We start from the raw sequence: 13357 nt of genomic DNA on the forward strand, positions 1-13357 counted from the left end.
AAATTGTATTAGATGAATGCCACTTTATTGGGACAAAAACCTACCTAAAGCATACACTACACTGTATTATTGAGGCATTTTAATTCCACTTTTCAAATATTTACTTAATTTTTATTGAAAATACATTTCTTTCTGATCTGGTATGTGATGGGAAAAGGAGAAGCATTAGTTTGACAAAAGCCAGGATCGAACTCGAGTCGACTGCGTCAAAAGCAAACAGCTCACGTTTTACTTGCTGCACCACTGATACTTCAGAAATGCAAGTGTATTTTGTAGAGCTGTTAATCACAGCCAGGCATTGGTGGGCAGAGTTAATGTAAATAGCCTCTGCCAACAAATTGGTCTATTTGTCCTTAGAGTAATACACTCCATTTATTTTTAGAGCTGCTTGATAGTGGAATTGAATTATGTTTGCATAATTGAAATATTTTTATTTATACAATATTATTATTATTTAATATCTTTGAAAGAATCTGTACTTTAAAGCGCTATAAAGAAAGGTGACGTCATTTGATGATCGGAAACGTGCTGTAGAGATTAAAGTACAATTTATGTCCTACTAACGATACTGTTTTTAGATACACAGCGATAGTTTGTAGTTTACATGTATATGTATATACGTACAAATACAAATGTTACATTTATAATTACTATTCCCCACCTCCAGTTCACTCACGCATTTGAAGATGAAACGTCACATGGAGCGCATTGCGTTCTGGGAAACAGTATCCCATGCAGCATCTTCAGATGCATACATCAAATTTCAGCCAATGTAGCAGATAATCCGGGCATTCCATGCATACAGAAAATTCACATACTATTCACAGTATACACACAGCATACTGCAATATAGTATGGTAGTATGCTATTCCGAACAGCTTCTGTACTGATTTCAGTGTACTTGAGTTATATTTAGCAGATTCTGGCGAATGTAGTAGGTCATCCGGGTATTACATGCATACAGAAAATTTGCATTCTATTCACAGCATACAAACTGGATACAACAGAAATAGTAAGAGTAGTATGACAGTATGGCATTTCGAGCACAGCCCGTGTGTTTCTTTAGTTCCTTGTCAGTTGTTGAATGCAATGGTTGTCTGTTTGCTAGTCATTCTGTTCTTTGTTCCCTTTTTTTTTTGCCTTATTGTTTGTTCTAGTTTTTACATGAAATACCAGCACATAGATCCTTGCCTCAGCCTGTTTTCTGCAGCTTCTCCACAATGTTACAGTTTTTCACTGGCATGTCTCTTTGACTAGTGCATCTTTGAGTCTATATTTAGTATAAGTAAAATACTTAAGTACTGTTAAAATCAGATACTCTAAGAGATTTACTCAAGTTGTTTTGGAATTGGTGACTTGTACTTTTATTCAAGTATGGTTTTTTGGTACTCTTTACACCTCTGCTCAGTGCTCAAGGTGGTGATTGAGTTTCTGTACATGTACCTTTGAATATCTATACCTGGAAGTGTTATTATTAAAGTTGCTTGCTACAATCTTGTTGAAAGTTTAATCAACTTCAAGCAAGGTTCTCTTTAAGTAAGATGGCGCCGACGCTGATGGCTGCCTCCGTGGCGTGCTCCGCAGTTGTTTTTATGTTTTTGTTAGTTTGTCCTGTCTTTAGTTATATCCCTGCAATCAGTTTCACCAGAGACGTTCTATTTAATCTGTTGCTCTGATATAGCAGTAGCTAACCTAAAACAGAAAAACAGCCATAGAAGAAAAAAATGTTTATGTACACAATAGCACTGCTTGTGGCAACACTAAGATTGCAAACATTGTGGTTTTGTTTCATTACGAATCAGTCTGACACATTTTTCTGATGGATCATGTGACACTGAAGCTAACATTCAAATTAAAATTGCAATTTTTCAACCTGTTTGCTACATCATTTCAAATTCAAGTCAATTTCAGGAAACACAAGCATCTGCTCCAGCTTTTGTGGAACCACAAATTGTGATCCCATATGTATTGAGTGAACCATTCAACTACATTTAAAATGTATGCATTTTGGACAGTCACATAAATGCTCAAATGCTGTTTTTGTTCATTATCTTGGGGAAACAATTTACTGTCAAACAGTGTCAGCAAATGCATTAAATGTGTGAAGATGCAGTATTTTTCAGAAGACTTAATGTGCTCATTGCTTGCTCTACTTGTCCAAAGAATGTTATTAACCTCATAAATACCCAAATATAATATGTTAACCATGGGTTTACAAAAGTAGAGTGTGAAATTTAAAAACCTGACTATTAAGAAAGAAAGAAAGAAAGAAATACTAAGTGGAGTAAAGTAAGAACAGAGTGAAACATGGAACAAGATAACCCAGGAACATGATTACATTTCTGGTAAGCAATTTCAAATGTGAAAAAAAAAACATTTATGAAGACAGGAAAAAGGAAGAAATTGTAAATTGTTTCTTTGGCTGTCTCTCTCTTACCTCACATCAATATTCAAGCCTTCTCTCACACTGGACCTTCTAACATCTCTTAGACTGCAGCTACTGACCTGGTGTCATCGCTTAAGCTGTTGAACTAACCTTATAAACCACACTTGAACATCAGCGCACACACATAGATGCAGAAAACACTTGCACATTTACATGCACAATCCCACAGACAGCCCACCGCGACACATGCATAGATGTACAAATCACTCATTCATACATAAAGATGCACAGAAACACACATATATTGACACAAAAAGCCCACCGTTATACACCTACAGATGCAAAAATCATTTACAGTCACAAACACAGAAATGGTGTGATGACATGTGTAGATACTGTGACACACTGTCTCATGTCACATTTTCCAGAGAGCATTGCTGACATTTTGCCTCTCCCTTAGTGTGTGTGTGTGCGTGTGTGTGTGCGTGCATGCGTGCGTCTGTGTGTGTGTCCCTGGGCACTATTGCTAAACCTTTGGCAGTCTTGTGCTAGTCTTGGACGTGATGTGTGTTTGTCTGTCTGCTCTCTTCTCAGTCAAGGTTTCACCCAGGCAGCCATTGAGGCTTTGCATATACGCACACACACAGACTTGTCATCACAGACACAGGCACAAGGATTCTGACGCTTTCAGCATGACTGCGTTACTTTCTGAGTTATTTGTATTACCTTAATCTATTCCTGTGCCACAACCAGGGGCTTGTGGGAGATATAGGAGCACAATAACGAGAAACCTAAAATACACATGTTTGAAACATCTCGCCTCTGTTGTTTCTCTCTGAGAACGTTCAGGCCGAAAGCACAGAAGATGCCTTGCTAGCAGTTTTATTCTGCAGTGTTCCACTTCACAGAATCTACAAAGACAACAAAAACGAAAGGAGAGCTAGTTAATCTGAGCCGTTACATGGCTGGATTTGACAGGCCGTTTGCTGAAAGGGGCCAAAGCACAACTCTCTGTAGAGGCGTTTTGCCTCAGCAATGTTCAGAAAGTGTGTCATTGTGAACAGGTGCTCACACAGACGCACAAAGACAACCCGAACACAAACAAACACTGTGCTGTTATGCCCGGCCACTTTATCAGACGAATTTCCTTCACAAGAGCCCATTGATTCTTTGATTGAGGATAACAGATGGAGCAATCATTCTACCTAAGGGAACAGCTCCAAGTGGAGCAACAGAACCAGTTCTTAACCCTTTAGCAGACACTATAAATAAGTATTTAGCAGAAAAAAAGTATAGTTTTTTTCTATTTTGTTTCCTGCTTTAGAGACATGGAAGGAGCAGATTTTATACTGATAAGTCAGAAAATAAGTAGATCAGTGACTGTCTGACTTTTAATTTGCTCCCACAGCCTGAACACTTTAGTATTCACAAATATTTGTAACATTACATGTGCATTTCTGTATGTTTGAATATATGTTGAAATGTACAATAAGGACATTTTAATGGCATCTAAATCATAAAAGTATTTATATATACACAGCTGTGTACAAAAACATTTTGAGTTTATATATTTTAAAGTTTTCAATATGTTTTGTTTCATATTGTGTGTGTGAACATATATATATATATATATATATATATATATGTATATATATATATATGTGTATGTGTGTGTGTGTGTGTGTGTGTGTGTGGCACCAGAAATCATACAGAGCAGAATTAATTCTATAATTTCAAGATATGATAAATAGTTTGTTAATATAGTAGTTATTGAAGTTAGTTATAGTTACAGTTATTAAATATAATTATATAGTTAGTTAATTAAATGTGATGGAATTGAACATCTTTAATCTTTCTCATTGATTCAGTACAATAAATCCAACCTATTCATTGCATGTCTATTCTATTCTATTCTATTCTATTCAACATTTGATTTAACCATAAGTTTGTTTACATTTTAGATGCTGTCAATATGTTTATAATGTATGTTTATAATATTTAAATGCAAACACACAAAAGTGTAAAATCTATAACTGCATATTCAATACAAATACCTACCATTACTAATGAGATGACATCCATCACATACCACTGAGAAAATCACTAGAGGACAAAATTCTGAACTGAAGAACTGGCTTTCTTTCAATTGATGGAACTGAATTGGCCACACCCACAGGAAGTTGAATTGGAATGACAGGTTAATTAATTCAAAGAAATTTAACACAGGTAATGGGGATTTTGAGAAACTATGTGTTCTTGTACTCTGGTCCACAAAAGTTTAGTTTTGTTTATTAAATATAATGATAAATATATTCAATATAAAATATATAATATGAAATATAGGTACTAAATACAATTTTCTATAGGGGGTATTTGACATATTTCAATTCATTTAAATTCTGCAACTGCATTCTGTTTGCAACCTCAATTCCAATTCAATTCTGAGTAGTGCACACCCTTGCTATAATTGGCACAGGGTGAATAAGATGGCTATTGTTGCAGGTCAAGTAGCCTGTCACATGTTGCTATGCTAAAACAGCATAAAAGTGCCCAAAACATACATTATACTAATGAGAAATGTGGTTTTAGCTGCTTATATACGATGGGCACCAGCTGAAGCAGCTTATCAAGACTAGACATTTTTTTTCAGCATAAGTGAAGCTTGTTTGAGAGCAGGCTTGTTTGAGAGATGCTAATGCTAAACAGTGACCAGTCCAGTCCTTTCTATAGGCTTGTAAAATGTGTACATATAGATTAGAATAGCATTTTGTGTTCCTCCACAACATAACCATTATAATGAACAAACTAGAGCCTGTTACTTCAAGCAAGTGCTATAAATTCAATATAGCATTCAACCTTTAGCCACCACAGCGCCTAATTATGGTGAACACAACTGAAGACGTGTTACACTTGCGGGCATCGTTTGCAAAAAAATCTAAACTCTGTGTTACAAACAACAAATTGTAGTGTAAATGTAAAAAACGTCTGCAGAGGTGCTTTAATTGATTTCCTTTGCAATCATAATGGAGGGAATTAAAGCAAAATGATAACCGCCAGTGTGTGTGCTATTGAGCGGAGCCATTCCAGGAGTGCTTGGGCGATGCTTTATTACTGCTCATAAGCTCAAGGTCAGATGAAGAAGATGAACTGCTCTTGCCTACCATCCAGCAGCAGACTAATTCATCACACTCATACCCCACTCTGAACCTGCTCCCTTCGGGATGGGCCTGCAACGCTCGCTCTCTCTCTCTCCTGCATGAGCACACATGCACATGATCACAAGGCCCTGTAACTGCACAGAACAGGTCACTGGAGGACTAGTCCACTGGGAAAAAGACAGAGTAGCAATTGGACGAAGTTTGATTGGGTTTGTGTGTCTGTGTGTGTGTGTGTGTGTGTATTGGAGGGATGGAGACGTGTTCAATCTGTGTGAGATGTAAAACTGAAGAGGCAGGGACAGTGGGACAAATGCCACTGTTTTGAACAGAAGGAGAGTCAGGTTCACTCTCATCGGGAGAGCTTCAGTAATCACGGTGAATACTGAAGAGGTTATTATTGTCTCTTAAACTGCACAGCATAATGACTAATTTCTCATGCTCTCCACTCAGTAGTAATTAAGCAAACTAACCTCAGCATTACTGATGCACTTTGATGTTCTCATTTCCTCTCATCACTGCTGTCCCCCACAACCAGGAGGACTAAACCAAATGCATTTCCTGCTGAAAGGAATGGCACACCATGATGCATTTGAATGTGTCCTCACTAACCTGCTTAAACCTGCCTAAAATGGGTCTTAGCTGGTCTAGCCGGTCTCTCATTCTGGCTAAGATGGTGTTTAGCTGGTCTTACCAACTGACTAGTGCCTAAAACTTCATAACAAATGAGCCTAATAAATATGGGAAGCCTGGTAGATAAGTTAACCACTTAAAAAGGGGCATTAGATGAAATTTGCACTTTTTTTTTTTTTTGCATTTAGTTACGTTTCTGGCATATCTGCCAGTTCAGAAAAGCTGTAAAGAAAACACGCAGGCAGCTCGGGCTGTCTACGTCTGAAACTGTCATCCAGCGAGAGGTTTCAATTTGCAGCCGCTTTATACGTAGATAGATAGCTATTTAAATAAGACCACCTCCGAGCCATATACTGCGTCCTAGTCTAGGCAGCAATTCACATCATGTCGACATGCCCCACGGAAGAGAGGGGTAGGGTGAGCAGTAGCTCATTATCATTTAAAGAGACATGCACCGCACCGAAATGAGACGCTGTGTAAAGAGCTGTTTTTGACTAGGTAAAAAGGGTGGACCATTGAGGAATTTTAAACAAAGTATGTTACAGACATTTCATTAAGACCCTAAAGAATCATACCAACTTGTGGAAAATGGCTATCCGATGTCCCCTTTAAGGCCCGATAAACTCACAGTGAAGTTTAGGGGCAAAAAGAAGCACAACATACCTTTGAAATAGTATACTGTTAGTAAACATCCCAAAGCTGCCCTTGTGCTGGTGCACGTCATCAAAAAGAGATGTTGTTGCGAGGGAGGTGATGTTAATGTATTTGTTTACAGATTACAAGGACACATTATTTAAAAAAAATGAATATGTGCTCGAATAAATCATATAATAAACACTGCACTATTCCATAAAAATATGAATGGTCCGTATGGATTTCGTGGTAGCTTTAAGCTAGCACTAACCAGTGTAACGTTTATTATTATTTATTAGCTCTAAAAAGGGGATAAATGTCTCTTCTCTTCTGGTCTCCTCTCTTCTCATTTCCTCTTCTCTATCTCCTCTTTTGTCCACCCCAGGTGACTTTTCCTGCAGGATGTCCTGAGCTGCCATGGGAATCATTACCCCCTCCTTTCTGGTCCATGTGAGCTCATACAAATGAATCGTTTCTAGGGCAGGCTACAGTCTCATCAGTTTCTCTTAATTAGAATTCATACTTACAGCTCTACCAGCCAACAATGCTCAAAAAGACCCACCTATATATAGCCAGAGAAAAATGTCTAATTAATCCTCCATTTCTTCCTGAGCCAGATCACAATCCTCTCTTTCATGTTTCTCAATTACGGTGCGTGTGCCCTTTTATGTTGCCCGTGTGTGTGTGTTGGGATTTCAGAGTCAGAGCGTGCGTGTGTGAGGAGAATGTCGAAAACACTGTTGTGCAGACGAGCAGAGGATGCACCAGCACTGTGCCTATAGTGTGTACAGCGTTCTTTGTGTATGTGCCTCTGCTTTATGAGTCTAAATTAAGGCAAGTATAATTATGTTTTTTGCAGTTTTCTACCGCTATATGGTTATATTGCATGTCTTCTGTTTTGTAGATGTCTATGTATACCAGAGTTGTGCAGTTTCAGAATTCAAGAACTGAACTGCAATTTGAATGGAACTGAACACATAATGCTTTTTATTTAGACAGACAGATAGATAGTATCTGTCTGTCTGTCTGTCTGTCTGTCCGTGCAGAAGAATGAATCTGCTTACTTAAAACTTATTTCAAAACAATGCTTTGTTGCTATAACTTTAACGTTTTCTTTGAATGTAATTCTGCTTTCTTGCATTGAAACTTAATTTGCATTCAATTCAAAATCATTTCAAATACAGGAATTAAATTGGAATTACAAAGGCATTCTAAATTCAGTTCTGGCACATAACCAAAACCATATATTGTAATCAGTGGTGGCTGGTACTGTAATGTTGCACCAAAAAGTGCTTCTCTGACCAATATTTTAAAATCACAAAACATTTGCCAAAAGAAAAGAGAAGTGTCAGGTGCATCAAAATGTTCCTTCAAACATCAAAAGCCAGGTGGGGGAAAAACATGAATGAGATCCTCATTGTCCAGCAAACTGCCAGATATTTTTTTCCAACACAGATAACAATACCCTTCAGTAAAACCCTGTGGCAATGCAGTAATGCCATGGTAATTTATGTACACTATATGTAGCCTACACTATATGTATGTATATGTGTATAGTACATGTGCACAGTAATCATTCATTAAAATTCCCCTCAGTAAAAATGATCATACTCTTACAAACACACACATAACGTGAAAATAAGGCACTATTATTACCATAGTGCCTTGTTGGTTTAGGTGAATTAAGGTGTCATTCTTGTAGTACTAAACATTAGACTGTTAGCAATATTCTTGGCAAATGCAGTCATTTTTGTGGTCCCAAACAAAAACAACTGACATGATTTGATTTCAATCTGACATAGAGAAGAAAAGTACTGTTGGGAGTTCAAGAGCCAAAAAAAGGAACTGTAATTTCAACTGTTGGCAAAAAGTGCTCAATGTGTGTGCCTTGTCTGCTGTGTAGGTGTATTGGAAAAAAGTCATACACCTGGGGTAATTTGCTCTTTCCCACAATACATTACGGTGCATTTTCTAGATATGTCCTTGCATAAAAGATAAAAACATATAAGAAATACGTTTGACATCATACAGTATATGCTCCATCCTTTGCCTTTCTGTACTGTCTCAACCCAATGTAGGCTACTATTGCATAATTTCCTTTGGACGAAGGTCATGTGAAAAAAGGCACAGATAAATGATGTCATGTCCATTGAACAATGAGAACATAGTTTCACTGAAATGCCCCACAGCCTCTTTGCTTAAAATATCCATATCCTGTTTCCTTTCCTCCTAATATACTATGAACTGCATCTGTAGAGTAGATATAAATCTATGTGTATTTATACAACAGGCCACAGGTAAACACAGTGGTGCTGAATTTCGAATGTGAATCTACTTTTCCTTAAATACAACAGTTCAGTAAACAAGGTGTTAATATTGAGCAACTTACATTTTAGACAAAATGTTGCCAGATATCTTGTCTGTTTTCTGGAACTGATCCAAATAAACCATATCAACACACAGTAATTGTGTAATTACTGTTAACAGTAATCAGTAAATCCACTGATCATGTATTGGTTACTCCACTGCACACCTCGGATCACTTCCTCCTCACTCTTAACCTCAACATGGTTCCTGACACAACACATACCCCTCCACGTGTTCACTTTTCGTCGTAACCTACACTCACTCTCACCCTCCTGGCTATCTGCTATGGTTTCATCTTTGCTTCCTTCCCCTGAAAAGTTATCATCTCTTGATGTTAACAGTGCTACTGATACTTTCTGCTCCACTGTGGTGCCTCAGGGCTCAGTTCTTGGACCACTTCTCTTCTCTGCCTACATGTCATCACTAGGTTCTGTCATTCAGAAACATGGCTTTTCATATCACTGCCATGCTGATGACACTCAACTCTACCACTCATTCCATCCTGATGATCCGACGATAGCTGCTCGCATCTCAGCATGTCTAACAGACATTTCTTGTTGGATGACGGACCATCACCTAGCTAAGACAGAACTGCTTGTGGTTTCAACAAACCCATCACTTTATCAAAATTCCAACATCCAGTTAGGCTCATCAACCATAACTCCTTCAAAAACAGCTAGAAACCTTGGAGTTGTGATTGATGATAAGCTGAAATTCTCAGTCCACATTGCTAAAACGGCCCGGTCCTGCAGATTTGCTTTATACAACATTAGGAAGATCAGGCCCTTTCTTTCAGAACATGCAACGCAACTCCTTGTTCAAGCTCTTTTTCAAGCCAGGCTGCTCTCTTGGCAGGTCTTCCAGCCACTTCTATCAAACCTCTACAATTAATCCAAAATGCTGCTGCAAGATTAATCTTTAATGAGCCGTAAAGAACGCATGTCACACCTCTGTTCATCAATTTGCACTGATAATGCGCACATAACTCTGAAGTAATGAATTTAGGTAAATGGGTGCAGAGAGGTACTGGGTGGTAGCCAGTAGCTGCTTGCAGAAAATTCAAGGCGTTAATGTTTGCCTACAAAACCACCACTGGCTCTGCACCCAGTTACCTAAATTCATTACTTCAGAGTTATGTGCCCTCTAGAAGCTTGCGTTCTGCAAGTGAACGACACATTATTGTGCCATCTCAAAGAGGCACAAAATCACTTTCACTGACTTTTACATTCCCTCCTGGTGGAATGACCTGCCCAACTCAATCCGAGCAGCTGAGTCCTTAGCCATCTTCAAGAAACGACTATAAACAATGAATTAATGATTCTATGACTAAAAACAATCATTAGATACCACCTACTTGTGTAACTGTAGCTCTATAGTTATAACTTGATATAACTTTAAAGAAGAATCAATGAATCGTGTTCAGTACTATATATTAGCACTTCAGAAATGCTGCTCTACAAATAAGATTATTGTTTTAATATCTTAGTCAAATCTGATCCGGTAAGAAACATGGCATTTCTAATCAGTATATTTACTGATGGTACTATGGTACCGCTACAGTAGGCCTACTGTAAAATAATAAAAATAAATAAATAATTCCCTAGTGCACTACGAATGCAGTGACTAAAAACAATTATTAGATGCCACCTACTGGTGTAATGATATAACTAAAGAAGACTGAACAGTTATACAAAAAGCAGAGTTTTGGAAACTGGCTCATGCAGCCATAAATTTGAGATAAATAACAGATTTTACACAGTCAATAAAACATGACCACACACATAAGATGCACACTGCGTTCTTTCTGTCACCGCACAGCTTAGCGCTTAGCGGGAGCTGTTAACATTTCTTCTCACGAGGACGAATTGTAAACAGTGCGTGATAGAGAAATAATGAATTTGAGGGGTCTTTGGGAGCTAATGACTTTCCTGAGGGGCTGAACAGAGTCCTGCCACAGGGGTACGATAAGAAAAGTCCTTCTCTTTCTCTCTTTCCAAGTGCACCCGCCCTATATCCTCTTAGTTAATTTATGCAGCATCTTGCAGTATTCCCTAAATGAGAATCACGGACATGAATGGAATCGAAATTCAAGTTGGAACCCTCCCACCCCCAGCTAACCGTGTGAAATCATGTCACCGTGCTCTGCTCGCTCATGTGGACTTTGTGCTTGAGTGGAGCTACAGTAAATACTGCGGGAGATTGAATCCCGGTGTCACTGACACACGTCTCCACCTCGCCGAACGGTAATTCCTCCAGAGAATGCGATGTCGCTCAGCTCCACTTTTTGCCATCTCAACCTCGTCATCTCCTGCCAAACACCTCCTGGAATCAATCTTATTTTGTACGGTATACTACAGAACAACACAAGTGCGTGCACACAGAGCCCATTCCAGTGCCTATATGAACTCTTGACGTGTTCCATTTCTCCCATTCGCTTCTTCGCAGTTTTTCTGGGTCTTTCTATCCTCTCCCTCTCCCAATCTGAGTAAAGACACTGGCTTAAGGGCTACAGCAGCTGAAGTTACCTTGATTTGCTACTTGGCGTATGAGCTGTCAAGACACAAGGAGAAGCCAGGGAGAGTAGATGAAAGGTAAAGAGAGATGGAGAGTTAGAGGGTGAAGGGGCTGCACAAAGTGGCATGTTTCCAAGAGAGTCAGCTCTGAGATGCACTAATTAAAGGAGCCATAATTAGAGCTGCATCTGACAAACAGAGAGCAGCTTTCATCTCTGCTCCACTCTGGGCAGAATCCCCACACACGCTCTACACCTCTCCTCGTTTCTCCTGCATTCTGCATTCTGCTTTACTTACATATCACTTACACATAGATATGAGATGAGATAATCAAGGAAATGTGCTTATCATGGAAGCATACTTGTGGATACACTGGAAATATTTACCCCTTTACTCTGTAGCTATCAGTCTCTCTTGCTTCTCCTTTTATCTCGACCTCTTCTCTTATTGTCTTGTCTCATGGCGCCTCGTCTAATATGCGTTTTTTCAGCCTGTTAGTCAGACTTAAACACTGTCTCTGTTTCATGTCATCATTTCTCATTATTGTCTCACTACCACTTTATATCTGTTTGCTAATTTCTTGCACAGTCTTTTTATGCCTCATTTGATCTCATTGTCACATTCTGAAAACTACTACTCACAAGTTTCGGTCAGTAAGATTTTGCAAAAAATAATACATTTATTCAGCAAGGATGCATGACGTTGATCAAAAGTGACCGTAAAGGCATTTATTATGTTACAAAAGTTTTCTATGCATTTTCCAGAATGGAGTTTACGGACTATAAATGTAAGTATAAAACTTTAACCAGTTTCGCATGTTTTCTGTCACCATTTAACATTGTCCCACAAACCACTGATCTATATAAATGGATCTATAATTCAATATATAAATGTTCTTTATTATATATAAATGACTTAAACGCTGAATCGACTGTTTATACAACACGCTGTGTTTCCGTAACTGTCCTAAACACGTAAATATGAGGCATGCCATTGGATGCCTGTTGCTAAGCATCTAGCCGCAACATTCTGACACCACACCTCTTCACACTGTACAAGTTTGGCAGGGTTTGTGCAGGGTTTCTTTACCAGGGTACAAAACGTACCCTGCTTCTAAATTACAAATGTGAAATCTACTTTTACCCAGTGTTAAAATCAGGGTTCAGACTGACGAAGCACAGTGTGAAAAACCTATAGAGTATCAGCATGTTCTCAGCACTCTTATATCCAGATGTGTAAAGAGTACCTAAAAAACATACTTGAGTAAAAGTACAGATACTGAACACCTCAAAATTACAAAACAAAAAACAATCTTTCAAAAAGGTATCTTCAGTATAATGGATAAATAAAATAATGTTAAGTAAAATTAAAAAGCCGAAGCCTTCTTGCAATGGATGTGCTGGTTTGGGCCTCATTGCCGGCAGCAGTCATGTCCTCATCTCATATATAAAACACCTCTGATTCACAAATATTTGCTTAGCCTTGTTGAAAAGTTTGGGTGAGTAAGGGTAAAACGCACAAGATGCAGTACTTTCAGTGACCTGTAATAGGCAGTATCACGTCTTTTGTAGCAGAAATAAACTGCTGCAGAAAAAGCTAGGTCCATGCAAAATATAATGTGCAACTGCAACACTCATTTCAAATGTAGTGGAGTAAAGAGTACAGATACT

The 13357-nt window shown here is 38.4% G+C and overlaps 1 long non-coding RNA gene across 1 annotated transcript in view; it reads right to left on the bottom strand.

Annotated features, from left to right (window-relative positions):
• The window catches only part of LOC107551812 (uncharacterized), an 18835-nt gene extending 6357 nt beyond the window's left edge, over positions 1-12478 (bottom strand). Inside the window, exon 1 of the long non-coding RNA XR_001604811.1 lies at positions 12468-12478. This is a non-coding gene — a long non-coding RNA (uncharacterized lncRNA). The remainder of the gene's footprint in view (positions 1-12467) is intronic.
• Positions 12479-13357: the final 879 nt, after the last annotated feature.

Source organism: Sinocyclocheilus grahami, unplaced genomic scaffold, assembly GCF_001515645.1.
Source record: "Sinocyclocheilus grahami isolate Dianchi unplaced genomic scaffold, SAMN03320097.WGS_v1.1 scaffold434.1, whole genome shotgun sequence".
In the NCBI taxonomy this organism is placed as follows: Eukaryota; Metazoa; Chordata; class Actinopteri; order Cypriniformes; family Cyprinidae; genus Sinocyclocheilus; species Sinocyclocheilus grahami.